Source organism: Dipodomys merriami, unplaced genomic scaffold (genome assembly GCF_024711535.1).
Source record: "Dipodomys merriami isolate MVZ:Mamm:240054 unplaced genomic scaffold, mDipMer1.0.p SCAF_1, whole genome shotgun sequence".
NCBI lineage: Eukaryota > Metazoa > Chordata > Mammalia > Rodentia > Heteromyidae > Dipodomys > Dipodomys merriami.
The window spans coordinates 142,575,793-142,594,941 of NW_027202270.1; the positions used below are offsets into that span (position 1 = coordinate 142,575,793).

The following is a 19,149-nucleotide window of genomic DNA, read 5'->3' on the forward strand; positions in this document are numbered from 1 at the left end:
CAGCATTGTTGCCTCCCTCCTTTGTTTTTCCCCCCTTTTTCCCCTACCATAAGGTCACACCTGTAACCTTAACTACTAAGAAAGCCAATCTCTGAGGACTGAGACTCAGAAGCCAAGCCCAGGCAGGCAAGTCCATGGGCTTTTTTTTTTTTTTTTTTGGGGGGGGGGTCCAGTCGTGGGGCCTGAATTCAGGGTCTGGGGTGCTGCCCCTCAGCTCTTCAGCTCAAGGCTAACACTCTACCACTTGAGCCACAGCGCCACTCCGGCTTTTTTTCTTTTTGCTTATGTGGTGCTGAGGAATCAAATCCAGGGCCTCAGGCATACAAGGCAAGCTCTCTACTACTGAGCCACCTTCCCAGCCCCTCCATGGGCTTTTATCTACAGGTAACCACCAGAACTCCAGGAGTAGAGATGGGACTCAAATAGTAGAATGCCAACCTTGAGCGAAAAAAGTTAAGAAACAGTGCCTAGGCCCTGAGTTCAAGCCCCAGTGCCAACACAAAAAAAGTATTTTTACAAATATATTACATCTACAATAAGAATTTTTTTAACTGCTGTTTTTATATCTATAATACAAATTTTAAAGAACAGGATTTGAGACATTACTCAAGTGGTAGAATACCAGCCATGAGCACATAAGTAAACACGTAAAAAAAGCCATAAGAGAGCTACAAAGTCTTTGTATTTAAGACAATGAGAAAAATAAAAACTAAAAAGTCTAATCTTACAAATCAGTAAGAAAATCTGTAATAACAAAACATTACCCATTTCAAGAAATAGTCATCAAAATACAAATTTCATCTAAATTCCTGCTTCAGTCACAATTCCAAAGTATATTGGCCCAGAGTGCACAATAAAAAAAATCTTTAAAATAAAAAGGAAAAGATTCAAAGGAACCACAATACATAATAATCTAGAAAAATCAAGTTCTTCATTACTTCTATGACTCACATCTTATTAAACACTTCTTAAATTACTTCAGCAATATTCATTCTAAACTGCTATCACAATCTGAAGCTAAAATTAAATTTCTCTATTAGCATAGTGTCATTTGAAATGTGTGCACAAACATGCATGTTAAAGTTTATGTTTCATAGCTAGTGCTCTACCACTTGAGCCACCCTACCCTTCCAGTCTTTTTGTTGGTTAATCGGAGAAAGAATCTCTTAGACCATTCTGCCCAGGCAGGATTTGAACCAATTTCACATTTTAACCTTCTAAGTAGCTAGGATTACAGACATAACGACTAAAGCTTCTATTTAATCAAATTTACTTTTTTTCCTTCAAGAGACTAGAAAAATCAGTTTAAACAGCTATCTTTCATACTTTTGTTAAACTACCAACTACAAACTAGCTCATTTTCTCAAGACATGTCATTACTGATTTACAGATACTTCCAAAGGAGATAAACTGGTTAAAAGTTTAATCTGTAAGGAAACCTAAGTTATGATGACATAGTTAAATTGAAAAGTTTGAAGTTTTAACACCCAAGATATTACTTTTATTTTCCTTTTGCAGTGCTGGGAGTGGAACCCAGGGTCTCAAAACATGCCTGCCAAGCACTATGCCACTGAACTAACAACACCCACAAGCTTCTAATAACTCCCTTGTAAAAAGTCAATGCACATCAATACACAAAATCAGTTTCTAAAGACTAAACAAGATGTCTTCAAGACTTCAAAATAAGACATAAAATTCCTACCAAAAATGTAAATCAGCTATCCTACAAAAACGCTTTTCTTCCCCTAATATACATTGTGACTTATCATTACTGAGCTAGAAAGGGCCATCTAATCCAACCATATTTTCAGAGATTAGATCCAGCTGAATGGTCAGCCAGCCTATTCCTCAAAACCAAGGATGAACAGACACGTGCGCACACACACCACCACCACCACCGCCGCCGCCACCGCCGCTGCCGCCGCCACCGCCACCACCGCCATAATTCCCTTTCATTTATTTAGAAAGATGCTAGACAAGTTCTTCCTAGTTCTGATTTAAAAAAAAAAAAAAAAATCTTATCTCCCTAGAGCCTTTCCCTATGGTCCTCTCCATCCTAATTTTAACCAAATGTGTCCAATCATACTACCACAAGGTAATCCTAATAACTGTTGCTTATTCTCAAGTTTATCGTGAACAGAAAATTTCTTCAAAAACCTGAAAAGGTTTATCCCTTATGAATTTTAGCCAGCGTATTAAAGTCAAGCATAACAGTTTGATATAATATATCCAATGAACCAGCAAAACTATTTGACTACAGGTAGGTCTCAAATGGTAGAGTGCCAGCCATGAGAAAGAAGGCCAAATGAGTATACAATGTTCTGAATTTAAGCCTTAATACAAGCAAAAAGGAAATTAAAATAACACAAAAATCCAGTACTCAAATCTGAACTCAGGGCCTTTTGCTCTAGCTCGGCTTTCTTCTATCTGGTGCCCTATCACCAGTCCGGCATTTTGTTGGTTAACTGGAGATAATAAAGTCATATAGATTTTTCTGCCCAGGCTGGCTCTGACCCATGATCCTCTAGGTTTCAGCCTCCTAGGAGTTATGATTACAAATATCAGCCACCAGCACCTAAATTAGGAGAGAAATAATCTTACAAAGGTTATACTTTATGGAGCTAATCCAAAAAAAAAAAAATCTCTGAATTTCATTAACTGAATTTCTACAACCTTAAAACTGGTATAACTTACTTCAAATTTTACAGCTAGGACTTTCAAGGTTGTGATTGCAAAGATCTACCTTACAGACAACAGAACCTGAAAGCTGATGAGTTCAGAAACCTAAAATATGGGCACACAAGTAGAGACTTCTTTGGCATTCCTACTCAAGACTGCCTTTAGAAATCATCCTTATACAATTGCTTGTTCAACACTACCTTGAGCAGATGGTACACAGCTGTCATGATCCTATACATCAAGTTTCTTGAAAGGCTTCTGCTTTCTTCACTATTAGAAAATGCTTTAATTGTAAAGGGGGAAAGGAAGAGTAAAAGTTGGCAAGTTCTTAAGGTGGCTAAAAGGATCCAAATAATATTGGTGAATTCCACTAACTAAAAAATGAAGGTGAAACAAAAACTCTCCGCTATAATCAGTTACTATCAAAAAGTCATTTCAATATTTCTTTATTAGAAGGGTTTGGCTTGTTTTCTGTTTGTCTGGCTAGAGTTTTTTGTGCTGGCCTGGAACTTGAAATCAGGGAATAGTGCAGTCTCTGAGCTTTTGAGTTAGAGGCTAGAGTTTTATCACTTGGGCCACAGCTCAACTTCTGACTTTATGGTGGTTAACTGGAGATAAAAGTCCCAGAGTTCCCTAACCTAGTTAACTTTGAACTGTGAACCTCAGATCTCAGCCTCCTGAGTATCTATGGTTACAGGAGTGAGCCACTGGTCCCTGGCTAATAAAAGGGCTTTTAAGTCTGGAAAACCCAATGCATGTTACAGAATTCTGGTTTTGACAGAACACTTGATCAAGTAACTAAGATATCCCTAGAGACAATTATTAAATCTTGAACATAGCTGCAAAGTAGCATAATTGAGAAATATTTTTAAATTTTAAGCAACCATATCCCAGAGTTGCCAATTAACAATGTAGAAAGTATCTTAATCATGTATTAAAAGACTGTTCTTAGCCTGACCTTACTATAATATTTTAATCAATTACTTAAATATGAGCTCACCAGTTTATAAAAGTGTTGAATACAAGGATGAGAACAAAAGGCAAATTGACTAATGTTTCATAAAATTGAAACCAATTAATTTTTTTCTTTGTTAGCCTAAACTACTCTTTAGTTATCTAGGTAAAATAGCAGATTCCAGTAGCTTATCTAGTATACTTTATTAAGTTCTACAGAATTGCTCATTTAATTGCTTTTGGTCAAAATATCTCTCAAGAATTATGTTTCAAGCAATGGCTTCAATTGTGTGTGTTCGTGCACCAGTAACAGGGCTTGAACTTAGGGGCTCTCATTGGTGCTCAACTACGTAGGTCACACTGCCAGTTTCAATGTTTTGCTAGTCTTTCAAATTTGTCTCTTGAACTAAAATACTCAGCTCTCAATATCCTAAGTAGCTAGATTATACATGTGAGCTACAGGTACATAGCTGACTTCTTTTTTAAAGTATATTAGTGAATGCCTAAACACGTCCAAGATATTCTTTAAAAAAGGAGAGGGGGCTGAGGTGCCAGTGGTCCACACCTGTAAACCTAACTACTCAGGAGGCTGAGATCTGAAGTTCAGTTTCAAGCCAGCTTGGACAGAAAAGTCCATGAGATTCTAATCTCCAATTAACTAATAAAACACCACAAGTGGAACTATATTCAGTTATAAAGCAAAAAAAGTGGTTAGGGAAACAGCCCAGATGCCCTACAACAAATGAGAAGATCAAAGAAAAAAAGCGGGAAGGGGGTGGGGGGTAACCTATGCACAATGGAATTTTACACAGCCATTAGAAAGAATATTTGCAGGAAAATAGATGGACCTAGAACAAACCGTGTTAAGTGAGATAAGCCAAGCTCAAGAGAGACAAACTGCATGTTTTCTCTCATATGCAGAAGCTAGACAGAAAATACACCAGGACATGTTGAATTATATACTCACATACAGCATGATCAAAGGATTTTTTTTTTTTTTGGTTGGTCATGGGGCTTGAACTTTGGGCCTGGATGCTGTCCCTCAGCTCTTCAGCTCAAGGCTAGCACTCTACCACTTGAGCCACAGCATCACTTCCAGTTTTCTGGTGGTTTATTGACAATAAGAATCTCAGCAGGCTGAGATCTGGAAGATCACAAATTTAAGTCAGCCTCTATTTCCAATTAATTAGCAAAAAAAGGCCTGCCCGTCTGGAGGGGTGGCTCAAATGGTAGAACACCATTTGAACATCATGAGTAAGCAAGCCCAGGGAGAATACAGGGCAGTGAGTTCAAGCCCCAAAACTGGCTAGTAAAATTCCAACCTGATGGACAAGGAAAGAAAAAAAAAAGCAAAAGAACTAAATCCTCCTTACAGAGATTCAACTTCACCTATTATATACATCTAAGTTAAACTGGAAGTTATTATGAAATAATTCCCCATTCATCAGTGAATATAAACTACAAATATGATACACATAAACACTAAAAAATTACAAATGAGAAATCTACATAATTGAAATCTGAACATTCAGGCAACCTCAGATATCTAAGGATATGAAAAACATGTAAAATATTATAGAACACATTTCATACATGATTTCCAAATAGCCTAGATAAATACAGGTCAATAGTATAAATGAATTCATACTTTGTATATTAAAAGATTTAAGGAAACATCTTAGTGTTCAATAATGCAGTATTTAGAACCCTAGAGAACTTTCAGTTTTCAGTTTCGTTTGCTCAAGTTTATTTCAATTAACTAGATCACAACAACTGAGATCACTAGATACAGATTAACTGATGATTAACAAGATTTACAGGTAGAAATATAGATTGAAATTAATATTTTAAGCCATTTCTGTTCAAATCATTCCCCGAAAGAACTTCGCCTTTACATTGCATTCCAAATTCCACTTAATTACCCAAGCTAATGGAAAGAAGCACATCAGGAAGAACAAGTAAAGCTAAGACTCAACAAGTTCCAATCCTTTTCAAACCTCAAGCCATACTTTCAAATGAAGTTAAGCACTGTCTCAGTTCGGTGATAAGACAGGGGTTCTCACCTGATAAGTGTTATATTCATGTAGATGAGACAGTAAGTATATAATGCCAGATAGTGACCGGTATACAATGAAAAATGAAACACTAGAACAAAGAAATAGAGAAGGTATGCTTTTTAGGTAGTGTGATTAGATTGCCTTCTCTAAGATAATAGCTGATAAATGTCTACAAAACTACAAGTAATTCATAATGCACTGTGAGAGCCCCCAAAGCAGAGCTGTGAGACCAGAAAGGATTGGGAATTTGGAAGGCCTTCTCCCAACATACTCTCAAAGTTTCCAGAAAAGGTCAATCAGTCCTTGGCATGGTAAGAATTCAGCCTTTTATCCTGGGTGAAGGATAATTTGACCCTAAACTTTCTGTGAGCTTGGGGATAGACAAAAGCTTATGCAAACTGTTAAGTCATTTACTGCTCACCTCCACTTCCTAAGATAAGGAAGTCATTAATCACTTGAACGAGATTGTGTCTCTTGATTGATGCCTGCGATTTCAAGGATATTGATACCGCACTTTCTGCTTGCATTCATGCCCCTATACCCTACTCAATAAATACCTTGTGAAAAGGACCTTGGGCACCTGAAGCTAGAGGAAGGCTACAGGTCTCCTGGTACTCCATACCTCAATTCCAAGGTCCAGTCTCTGTAACTGCCTTGTCCCTGGTCACGGTGGGGTATGACAATGCACATAAACACAAACTGACAATAAAAAAGTTACTTGGAATCTCAAAGAACCACAGACCATTCACTGCTTTCTTTGTAACTAAAACATTCTACAGCAGATTTTAAGTCGCTTTAAGGATTCTGTCCACGTGGAAAGCTTCTAATCTTCAAATTTAAGTCACTAAAAGTTAATTCTCACTCTGAAAAGAAAAAAATAATCTTTACAACCTTAACCTTAGCTTTCTTACACACCCATTAGACAACTGCTCATAGCCAAGGCTCACTTCCCACCCTAACAGTATTTTTTTTTTAACAAAACAGCTCAATGGATAAAAATGAGCTCTAAAATCAAAATGCTAAGTTCAGGTTCCTCCTTTTATTCTCTGTATCTTTAGGAAGACAGTTCAACTTGTCTCCCTAGGTTCTAGCAAACAGAGACTACTTCATAAGATTGTTGAGAGGACTAATATGATACTGCACATAAAATATTTACAGAAGCTGACAGCAAGTAAGCACTCTAAAGTTAGCTATCACTTAAGTAGTAACTACAAATTCAATAAGTCCTTACTTAATGAGCCTCAGGCAGATTAAGATAGATAAACTCACACAAGCAACAAACAGAACTAGCCAAAGCCAAATTCAAACCCAAGCTCTTCAGACTCCCTCACACTCACATTCATTTCTCCAAAATATCACAGTTATTTGAAAGAATTTACATAAAACCTTAATGTCTAAGAGCTATAGATCTTCTAACTACTGACTGCTAGCTTATTACACCAGACAATTTCCTTGACAATTTAAATGATTCATGTATATGAAACACCCCTCATATTTTCCAGTGGATTTACCATAGTATCATACTTTTTGATAAACAATGTACTCACTGAAACTGATATAAATTCAGGTAATTATAAATTTATTTAGAACCTAAAATAAAGAAATATGAGTATATAATATTCTCCCCAATAGTTTATTCAAAATAGATGTCCTGACTTCTCATTGATTTAAGTGACATTTTCCCCCTTCATGAAAATGCATGAAGTGGCCGGGTGCTGGTAGCTCCCACTTGTAATCCTAGCTACTCAGGAGGTTGAGATATGAGGATCTCAGTTCAAAGCCATGAGACTTATCTCCAATTAAACACCAGAAGTGGCACTGTGGCTCAAGTGGTAGAACACTAGCCTTGAGCTAAAGAGCTCAGGGACAACACCCAGGCCCACAGTTCAAGCCCCATAACAAACATACATACATGCATGAAGTGGTATTTACTGAAAGCCAAATGCTTCTTGTATACACTTAAACTTCCCTACCTGCTTAAAACTACTAAATATGAGAATAAAGTCAAAAGATTTCATGAAAAAGCTGTTAAGTCCTTTGGAAGGTTTAACCAAAGATTGAAAATATATAGAATTTTGTAATTGGGAGTTTCCCCATGTATATATTTTTATTCTACTTTAAAACAAATTACCAGAAATGACAGATAATGTTTTTTAGGGTTTGACTTATGAAAGGAAACATCAAAGCACCTTGACTGTAAAAAGGCTAACTGGTCCAAATAAAAGATCCCCAACTTTTTTTAAAGCTTTAAGTACATTTAAAGTATACATAGATTGTGAGCCCCTGGTTGTAACCTAACTTTTTGAATTAATTAATCATGATCTAAATTATATAGTTTGGGCAAGAGGGTCTACAACACACCCTAATGTTTACTCTGTCCACCAAAGGTTTCCTTCCCAAAAGGTTCCCTGACACTTGATTCTGCTCTCCAATGATTCCTAGGAAAATAAGTATGAAAACTACATGTATAAAAGAATGCAGTAGCCATCAAAAAAAATAGAGGATAATGATTTAATCCATTCATTTATAAGTCCTTACCAAGCACATGTACGATATCCTAAACTTTTAGAACATATTAATAAACCTTTTTAAGGTGGACACCAGGGGCTCAATCCTGTAATCCTAGCTACTCAGAAGGCTGAGATCTCAGGATCTCGGTTCAAAGCCAGTCAGGGGAAGGAAGTCCATGAGACTCTTATCTCTAATTAACCACCAAAGGTGGAGCCTGTGGCTCAAAGGGTAGAGCACAAGCCTTGAGGGGAAAAAAAGGAAAAAAACAAGCACAGGGAAAGTAGCTGGGCCCTGAGTTTCAAGTTCCAGGACAGGTACAAAAAGAAAAAGACAAAAAGTCCTGCTCTCATAGAGGTTGTATTATAGTGTGTGTTTAGGGGGGAGGGAAAGTGACAATAACAATTAACAAACAAATTATCTTTTTTCTGAAAAACAGGTGATATGCACAAAATACAGGCATTAGAAATCAGTTTTGAAAAAGTGGCATTTGATGAGCAAAGGAGACAAGGGAGCTGGCAATACAAATATCCTAAGAAAAAGTGATACAATTCAGAGAGACTGGAAGGAAAAAAGAGGAGGTTGGTGGGGGAAGTAGCTAAACTTAAGAAGTATGAGAGACAGAGCATCCAAATTCAGTAAGGCCTTACAGGTTTATTTATGGACTAGTTACAAGTTTCTGCAGGGTTTTAAAAAAATGATATAATCAGACTGTAGGGCGCTAGTATAAAAGCAAGACGTAAGAGAGAAACTACAAAAATCTAGGCAAGAGATAGCAATGGCTTAGACCAGGCTAGTGAGCAGCAGAAGTGGTAAGAGGTGATTTGATTCCAAATATATTAAAGAACACAGCAGGACAAATGTGAACAAGATTGTCAGAGGTAATGCCCAATGTTTTTCTGCCACAACATTAGAGTTGCTGTTAAGTTGAACCTGAGGTAGGTTAAGGAGAAATATGGAAGTTTACTTAGTTTGAGTTCACTATTACACATAAAAAAGGACAGTCCCCGAGCAGACTAGAATCCAGAGAAAAGTTGGATGTAAGTATGAGTATTTAAACCTATGAGGATGTAAATGTGGTTATTAACAGCTACAATACAAGATAAGATAGCCAAAGAAATATTAAAAGAAAACTGAGCTAGGCGTCAGTGGCTCACACCCTGTATCCTAGCTGTTCAGGAAGCTGAGCTCTGAAGATAGTGGTTCAAAGCCAGCCCAGGCAGGAAAGTCCATAAGCCTCTTGTCTCCAATTAAATCACAGAAAAAGCCAGAAGTGGGGCTGTGGCTCAAGTGGCTCAAGTCTTGAGCAAAAGCAGCTCAGGGACAGCACCCAGGCCCAGACCCAGCAATTTGAAAAAGGGAACAAAGACCTAGAAAGAAATGTGAAAAGCAATTAGTAAGAAAGAAAGACACCAAAAGCAGAGTATTCTGGAACAACAACAAAAAAGGAGTGTAAACAATTCACTTGCTGTATTTTTTAAACAAACCAGATTTAACCTATGTTTAAAAAGTTCTCAATTAGCCTGTAGTAAAGAACATATGTACAGGACTAGGGATGTAGCTCAGTGGTAGAACACTTGGTTGGCATGTATTTGTACTGAGTTCAATCCTCAGTAAAAGAAAAAGAAGGAAAAAAAAGTATGTAAAATACAAAAACATAACCTTTTAAAGTTACTCCCTAGGAAGATGATACTTTTCATTAGAGTATCTACTAAAACCAACCTTCCTTCGTATTAAAAATGTACCAGTCAGGCACCAATGGGCTGGCTGTAATCCTAGCTACTCAGTAGGCTGAGATCTGAGGATCATGATTTGAAGCCAGCCTGGAGAAGAAAGTCTGTGAGATTATCTCCAGTTAACCACTAAAAAAGCCAAAAGTGAAGCTTGGTTTAAGTGGTAGAACACTAAAAGACAAAAGTGAAGTTATGGCGCAAGTGATAGAGCACTAGCCTTGAGCCAAAAAAGAAGCTCAGTGACAATGTCCAGGCCAAATTCAAGTATATTGTACTTGTTTTCTTTCCACATAAAAATAATTCATGGTCTACAGCATTTTTCAAAGGAAAAAAGAAATAGCTTATACAACATCACCTTCTCAAAAACCAAAAATTCATGCAAGGAACATTCAGCTATCTGACACACAAACTACTTTTCTTCTTCTGGACCTCAGATATAGAAGTTTATCAAACCTCTTAGTTCAGGGCACTTAAAACATCTTTCTCCTAGTGTTTGATTTCTATTTATAGAAATAAAGTTACATACTCTTCTTCAAATCAATGGTTTCTCAGTGATTTACATATAAATTGCATTTTTCACATCAGAACATTCAGTTCAAAAAAACTGCTAAGAGAACTAATGCAAGGCCATTTGTTCACAACTGTTTAGTATCATTTCCTGCCTCTTCATATACCCTGAATTTTACTTTCCAAGGAACTAAAACTACAAACAGTACACAGAACAAGCAGATCAGATGTTACCTCAAATGTTTCAAATATATTTTTAAGACCTTATTCATTCTATATCATCAAACATATTCTTGAAGAGCATACTGTCTCTGCATTTCCTTATTAACTGTTAGGTCAGATACCAAAGCCAAACTCTCCACTAAATCTATTAACATTTTTAAGCACTATAAACTATGGGAAATCTTTTTAACTCAAGTGTTCTTTGCAATAGAAAATTATTGAAAACACACAAATGAAATATTCCAGGGCTGTGACTAACAGTACTTTTAAAGAAAACAACAACAAAAAGTGTGTGTGTGTGTGTGTGTGTGTGTGTGTGTGTGTGTGTGTGTGTGTGTGTGTGTGTGTGTGTGTGTGTGTGTGTGTGTGTGTGTGTGTGTGTGTGTGTGTGTGTGTGTGTGTGTGTGTGTGTGTGTGTGTGTGTGTGTATCAAGTAGAAGAACTTTCAAGCAATCACAATCTTTCCTGTGTCCTTCAAAATTAAGCCTTACAATAAACCTTCACGTTTTAGGCCATTTTTAGAAAGAAGGTGCAAATGATTTTTAGTATTTAATTCTTAAAATGCCTCTCCCTAACAGAAGCAAACTAAAGTCTGCAAACTAGCAGGTTTATAAACTGGCTTGGGGTGGGTTTTTTTTTTTTTTAAGAGAAAAACACTACATCAAAGAGAAGAGACATACTAAAGGAGAACACAGAAATATCTTGATATTTATAAACTATCTCGATATTTAATAAAATAAAATGAATAGCTTTTCATAATGCTGACCCTGAAAAAGTTCAATATGGGATTGCCTTAATAATTCTGAGACATTTTCAATAGGTCTTGCTACATTTGTCTCAGTGTGCCTCAGTAAATTAAGTAGAACATCTTATTCTCTAAACGCACCTGATAATTGAGACAGTCTGCTGAGAGCTACAAAATTAGAAGAGACATTTCTAACTCAAGGTTGGAGATGGAACCTACAAACAATAGGCCCAGCTATTTCGAATCCCTGAAAGGAGGGAACTAAAATTTAAAAAAAAAAAAATTAAACATATCAACTATTAAAAGTCTACTGCAAGGAATACACAAAATACAGATCGGATCAAGAGTTGCTGTTCCTGAGATTTTTTTTTTTTTTTAATATTAACTCTCATTGGCAAGGGCTTTTAGCCAAACTTGGGAAACTGGCGGTTACCATTTGCCTAATAGGTGAGGTACAGAGAACACCAGCAAGGAGTTAAGGGAAACTGAAATGAACTCAAAGTGCTACACAATTCAACGTAGCTAGCTCATTCCAGGAAGGTTTATCTTTAGCTGACTATATAGGTGTCTAGCAATGATCTCTCAAGGCTTTCCACCAAGCATCTCCAATAGCCCAACTCGTAACAGTTAACTTCAACTGTAGCTTCTTAAGCACTGCTTATTTCAAAAGGCCTGCTGGGGAAGGGGGGGTGGGGAGGGGGGAGAACGTTTCAGGTAAAGGCCCAGCCCGGTTACCAATCCGGTTTCCTTTCACCTCCCCCTGCAGGATTGGCTCACATTCAAAAGAGCTCACTCTTCACCTGCTCGGAGGTACCAGCGGGGACCGGGCTGCAGGACGCCGCTCCTCGCCTCCGCCTCCGCCCCGCACACTCACGCTCCCTCACCAACGTGCGGGGCTGCACTTCCCACGCTGGGTGCCGGGTCCATCTCGCCCTAGGTCTGCATCTCCACAGCCACTGGGGTTTTCGGCGTGGTCCTCGTTGTACAGTGATGGGGAGGGGGGGGCGGAGGACCCACTGAGGAAGACACACCCCTCGGGAGACGGGAAGGGACAACTTCGCTCGATTCCCCGCCCGATCCGCGGGGTTCCCCACACACACACACACACCACCCAACTCTCCCTCCAAGCTGGTTTCCCGTCTCCAACCGCCCCACCCACCCCGACCCAGGCGCGCACAGGGCGAGGGGACGGCGTGCGCCCCTCGGGCTGGTGGCCCGGAGGATGGGGGGGGGGGGGGGAGGATGGAATTCCAGCATGGCGTTAGCGTGGCCCAGCTCCGGCCCGGGGCGGGCGCCGCCGGGGGACGCACCCTCTCTCCGTCCCCGCGCCGGGCGGCGGTAATCCGCCTGGCCTCCCGGGGGCCCTCGGGCCCGGCTAAAAATAGTCCCCTCGGTCACCCCGAGGCCTCCCCGGCCGCCCTCGCCCTCGGGAGACGTCCCCGAGCAGCCCCCGGGCGCCGCGGGGCCGGCAGCAGTCGGGCCTACGCCGCCCGGCGAGGCCGCGGCGGCCGCCCCGGAACCCGCCCGCCCGCGGCGAGGGGACGCGGCCCGCGCCGGACCCCTCAGGCGCCGGCCGGGCGCCCGAGGCCTACCCGGCCGGACCCCTCAGCCGCGCCCCCCGCCCGACGCGGCCCTGCCCGGCGACCCCGCGGCCGGCGCCCGACCCAGCGCGGCGGCCTGTGGGCCCTCACCCTGCGCGGCCGGGAGAGGACACCGGGAAGACGCGGCGGCGCCCACACCGCAGCCCGGGCTGCCCACTCGGAGGCGCCGCCGCCGCCGCCGCCGCAGACGCTCAGGTGCCGCCGCGCCGCCCCGCAGGAAACGGGAGGCTTCGGGGCGGGGCGGCCTCCCGCACGTCCCGGCGTCCGGGCTGGCCGGGCCCAGGGACACGCCCCTTAAAGGGACAGGCGCCCGCCCCGCCGCCAGCGCGCACCCGAGGGGTGGACGGTGGGGGCTCTGCGGGACGCGGGTCACCCCGAAAGCCCAGCTCTCCCTCCAACCGCCCCCCACCCCCAACAGCTGGTTTTCGTCTCCGGCGGCCCTGCCCACCCCCAAATACCACCACCTGGCCTGCCCCACGTGGGCGAGGTCTCTTCGCGCTGCCGACCGCCCGACCCGCGGGGCTCTTCCGAAATCACGGCCGAACCGAGTCTCCGCGCTTCTGCCGCGGGAGTGCTCGGGCTCGGTCCCCCCCTCTTCCCCCTTCTCCCTTCCCTCTTTCTCTCTCTTCTTCCCTCCCCCTCCTCTTTCCCCTCTCCCTTCTCTCCTCTTTCCTCTCTCCCTCCCTCTCTTCTCTCTCCTCTCCCCTTTTCTCTATCCTCTCCCTCCCTCTTCTTCTTTCTCCTCTACCCCTTCTTTCTCTCCTTTTCTCTTTGCTCTCTCCTTCTCCCCTTTTATCTCTCTCTTCCCCTTCTCCCTACCTTCCTCCCTCTCTCCCTCTCCCGTCTCTCCCCCCTCTCTCTGTCTCTGTCTGTCTCTGTCTGTCTGTCTGTCTGTCTGTCTGTCTGTCTGTCTGTCTGTCTGTCTGTCTCTCTCTCTCTCTCTCTCTCTCTCTCTCTCTCTCTCTCTCTCTCTCTCTCTCTCTCTCTCTCTTCCTCTCCCTCTCCCTGTCACTCTCCCTCTTCTCCTTCGGGCAATCCTAGCTACAAATGAAGAGGAATTAGGAACCGACCCCAATAAATGGTATGCAAATATGATGATGTGGTTATTCATTAAGAACCTGCGGTGGGAAGGGGGGATTGGCCCGCATCCCCGCTTGGGGTTTGCTCTCCGCCGGGGCTGGCAGGTGATGTGTGCTGACTCTCGTTACTTACTCCTTGCTCATCTCTCACGGAACGCCTGACATCCAGACAACACTCCAGGCTCTCCCCAAATGTTCGCAGAGCCCAAAGTGATCCCGAGGCTTCGGGAGCACGGATAGAGAGACACGGGACGCGTGGGCTTACCACCACCTACGACATCCTGGTAAGAGAGGAACAGCAGCCCTCAGCCCGACAGACGATTTCTTTGCTATCGGCTGATTGAAAGTACGTGTCTGATACATTTGTGTGCTAATTAGGTGTGTCTCAACTTCCCAGGGCACCTTCCCCGGTGAAAAGTGAACAGGTAGCAGCCGCCCAGAGCTCTGCCCATCTTCAGACACCATATTCTCCAAAAAAACTGCGTTCTCTCTTGTAGGTGAACCCAAGACATCGGCCTACCCCTGCCCCCCTCGCCATTCTCCTCGGGATTACACAGCCCTTGGCAGCTTCAAGGTCCGCAGAGCAATCTATCTCTGAACTACCACTGGCTGTCTTCCGTCTTACTGCCAGGAGATGCAGCTTTGTTGGAAAGTGAAGCCGATTACTGTCCTAATAGGAAACGGAAATGGATCCTTTCTGTAATGGAGTTTAAGAGCTCTTGAGTGCCCTACAAATAACCGTGCAATTTCTTCGGTTAGTACTGGAGCAGATTTTTCAGATTAGAATAAAAATTTCTATCATTTTCCTGGCACCAGGAATGTCAAAATACCATCTTATAAACATTAATATTTAGATACTTGTAAATAAGGCAATACAGTGGAGTTTAGGGATACATTTCCCCTAATACACTACCTCTTATAATCAGGGAGCACTTCTGTGTTGCTTAGTATGACACAAAGTTATAAATGTATCAGCTACCTCAGCTTTTCCCAGTGATTGAACTCTAATTTTTGAAAGGGAAGTGGTTGCAGTCTTCTTTCTTTATTAGCCTTCTAATTATTCATATCAAAACAAAAAGATTTACTAGAAATGTTACACACTGCATATCCTATTAAGAATTAAGGCCTACCCTCTAAATTTTGTAATATAGTATAATTAGCTATAATTAACATATTAATCTAAGATATAATTAGTTACTATCCTCCAATGTCACTGAAACCCACATCAACTTGCTAAAAAGGATGAGCATCTGACTTACATCTTGTAACAATCAAAAATTAAACTTTCTTGAACTTTATTGGAAACTGCAAGACACAATAATGTTACCTAAAGACACAAACTTCTTAGCATCTGCCTTCTGCTTCTCCTCAGCCTGCTCCCCTTTTCTCTCTCTCTGTCTCTCTGTCTGTCTGTCTGTCTGTCTGTCTGTCTCTCTCTCTCTCTCTCTCTGTATATACCACACACATTTAACAAAAATGCAATTTATAGGACACTTGATTTAGTATGTAACAGTATGAAGCAATTCTATTTTTGCAAAGTTTTAGAACAGATAAAGACACGGTTATACATCTCTGCAGCAGATAGGGAGAAATTTGTCTATCGTGTCTTGTCTAGGGTGGATTCCCCAGAAGCCAAAGTCAGGTAGAGATTTAAGTAGCAACTGACTAACAGGTTATAGCTCCTGACTTTACTGTATCAGGGATAACAGAGATGAACATACATTGGAAGCAACTCATAGAACTGGAAGGGAATAGTCCAAGTCTACCTTTGTCCAAATAATGAATTCAGAAGGTTCTTTAAAACTTCTCCAGCTTAAAGGCTAATGGTAGCTTGTAGCTTTAGTGAAGTATGTGATACATAGAGGTATATACTGTGCCTCTTTGAAATCTAGTCTTTTCAATCCTATGGTATTCAAGTGTTTTCATGGCAGATTAAAGATGACCACAAATTATTTAACAATCCCAGGATAAAGAGATGGGCTCTATGTCTCCTCTTCTTGAATTTGGGAAGGTTCTGTGATAGCGGTGACCCGTAGAATGTGACAGAAGTAATATTGTGCCTAATTTTAGGCCCAGGCAAATCCATTTACTGTCTTTTACAACCACTGATCTTAAACCCTGAGCTGCATGTAAGAAATCCTGGAGAGAGACCCTAAGAGGAGAGGGGAGAGAAGAGGGCCTAGCTAGACCCGTGCTTCTAACAAATAGTCCCCACTAAGATGCCAGATAAATGGATGAAGTCTTCTTGGACCCCAGGCCATCCACGCCATAAATTAAATACCAAGCGGTTTCTGTTACTACCACATGAAGTAGAAGAATCACTCAAACTTGCTTGGATTTCTAATCCCACAAAATGGTGAGCCCACAAAAATGAAAATAACTTGTAAATTTGGAATGGTTTGACATCCAGTAATAGATACATAACAGAAACTTTCTTCTGCTTTTCTAAACTTCAAGAAATGTTTAAGCAGAAAGGAGTTTCTACATTGTTCATATAATCCTGAGAGGATATCGAATGCCTTTTAAAAAAAAGAAATGTGTATTAAAGTATTTAGGAGTAAACTGCAATCTGTAACTTTCAAATTTTCAAATGACACTATAGATAGATGATAGTGAATATGGAAAAATATCAGCACTTGTTGAGTCTAAGTGATAAGTATACAGGTGTACAGTGCACTGTTTGTCAATGCTTCTTTATGATCAATGTTTTTAATCACTAAATATTGAAGGAAAAACCAAAAAAGTTGTAGAAACAGATATATGTGTGTGTGTGTGTGTATATGTATATATATATATATATATATATATGTACACACAAAGAAATTAGTGTGGTTTTTACCTTTTCTTGCATCATTTGGATTGATCACAATTTTTTGTAAATATTTAGTTTTGTAACCTCATCCTTTCAGTCTTCTCCTTTTTCTAATTTAGTTTCACACAGGTCTTATTTTCCCTGTTCCTTCACTTTTGGGCTCCTCTTATGAATATTTATTTAATAACTGCTAGTAGACATTATTAGTAACTTGCTTAAGATATCAGAAAGTTACTTTGTAATTCTTTAGTCTTCACTTCGCCAGCGTTATTTGGTAGATTAGATCATAATCAGTTAATTCATCTTAGCTCCTCAATAAGGCCGAAACACAAAATTTTATTCATATTCAAGCTGTTTAGTGTTGTCACATATGATTGATTGATAAATAAATAAATAAATAACTCCTTCCCTTCCCCCACCACTCCCTACCAGACCCCACTCTAGCCAGCACCATTATAGGTTACATGATGTCCTGAACATCTTGGTAATCAGGCAAGAGAATGTAAGTCTATCAGCATAAAGCATCACACTGCTATCCAGATAACAATTTAAGAATTGGACCTGGTGAAGGCAAATCAAATCAAATCCAACCAAGTGCACATGCGATGTGCACAACACAGGTGTTTTAAGATAAACATCTATTTAATTTTTTTCCTACTGTCTAGAATGGTGCTGATATAAACCATGCATCTACTCAATGACTAGTATACAGCCCCTCAGCAATAGCTCTTAGATTCTAGCTAGTACTTGCCCAGTAATGTTCCTCCCTGTAGGATGACAACCCTGAGATTATCCTTTGAGGGCTTTGTTCCATTTACTTCTGACCATGTCTTCAACTTAACCATTTCTCTTGACCTGGTTCAACAATTTAAAAAAACATTTTGTTACTTCTGTATGTTGTTTGAGAAATTTTAGATTTATGAGGACAAAGTAAGTCGATTCCCAGCTGGGTTACAAATCAGTATTCTGTGCAGGCTTCAGTATAATTTCTCTGGATGCCAAGTCTCATGACACAGAGCTCTGGCTGTCAGCCCTCTTGGCCTCCTGAGAGACCTCACTCCATCAGCAGTGCCCTTTCTGCCTGTGTCTTCAATCAATATTTCTCTCTCCTCCCTTTCCCCTTTCTCCCCCGCCCCTCTCTGTCTCATACAATGAGGGCTCTCTCCACTTAAATGGCAAAATCCCTCAAAGTCCAGACAATTCTGGCTATCTCATTCCCTACAAAGCCAAGTTTCTGGATGTTGTTTGATTGTTGGGGTATGAAGCACTTACCTGAGTGGGTCTTCTTACTACTCACTCCCTTCCATACTACCACAATCTGCTTCTACACTAGCAAATGCATCCTGAAATGCATTTCCTAAAGTAACCTATGACATCTCTGCAGCTAACGTCAGGACAGTATCTCAGAGTTTATCTGGAAGAACCTCTTTATCATATGTAACACCATTGACTGTTTCTAGAAGACTGTCTCTGGACTTTAGTCTCCTCACCCACATTGCTCTTCTGACAATATGGCCTCTAAGGAGAGAACTCATTTCTCAGCAAAAAGAGCAAAGCCATGGGGTACAGCCCCGGGATTTGCCAGAAGTCTCTGGCGTTATAGAATGGTTGGCTATACAATCATAGCCTAGCTTGGATAACAAGTGAGAGACAGAGACAATGTCTTGTAAAACTAGAGTGCTGTCCTAGGAGATGCAAAAGATGTTCCCCATCAGCTACCAAGGTATAGACAGGACACATAGTTGCAGAAACCAAGAAGTAGGAGGGGCTCCTCCAATGATAGTACAGATACATATTAAAAAAATTGCTTCTGATCTCTGCAGGTTTAGAAGCCTAGGCTCTAAAAGAGATAATTTTCCACCAGGAGGCAAACATATTCCTATCTGAATATAAAGTTGGGACTTCCATCTGGTCGTTTGGCATTTCTCAAGTCACTGACCAACAGAAAGGAGATGTACTCTTCTGATTGGAGTCAGAGATTTCCACCAGCAAGGAGATCTGACCATTGTTTCATTTGATCATCAATGGGATAGCCAGGTTATGCCAATGTACCTGAGACCATCTCAGCTTTTGTCCTGGGCAACCTGAGATAGTTGTGCACTCCACTACCAATCTGGGAACATTGAAAACACTGTTTTCTTTAGAGTGGATCTTACGTATGTCTGACAGAATCTATCCCTACCTTACAAAATGTAAACTTGATGACACTCAAATTTCTTCCCTATTCCAGGAACAAATATCTGAAAATAGGT

General features: G+C 41.1%; 1 protein-coding gene and 1 long non-coding RNA gene across 11 annotated transcripts in view; one reads left to right on the plus strand and one right to left on the minus strand.

Moving 5' to 3' along the window:
• The window catches only part of Ktn1 (kinectin 1), a 91,027-nt gene extending 77,828 nt beyond the window's left edge, over positions 1-13,199 (minus strand). For 9 of the 10 annotated variants that reach the window (XM_070032966.1, XM_070032977.1, XM_070032975.1 and 6 more), the window contains exon 1: positions 13,097-13,199. The gene's annotated coding sequence lies outside the window, so the exon portion shown is untranslated. Of the gene's footprint in view, positions 1-12,205; positions 12,286-13,096 lie in introns of those variants that run through there. The other variant, XM_070032960.1, reaches the window with a different exon arrangement.
• Positions 13,200-13,596: 397 nt separating this feature from the next.
• LOC138834294 (uncharacterized) lies at positions 13,597-14,940 on the plus strand. The gene is made up of 3 exons (XR_011374050.1): positions 13,597-14,087; positions 14,255-14,369; positions 14,583-14,940. It is a non-coding gene; the product is annotated as an uncharacterized lncRNA (long non-coding RNA).
• Positions 14,941-19,149: the final 4,209 nt, after the last annotated feature.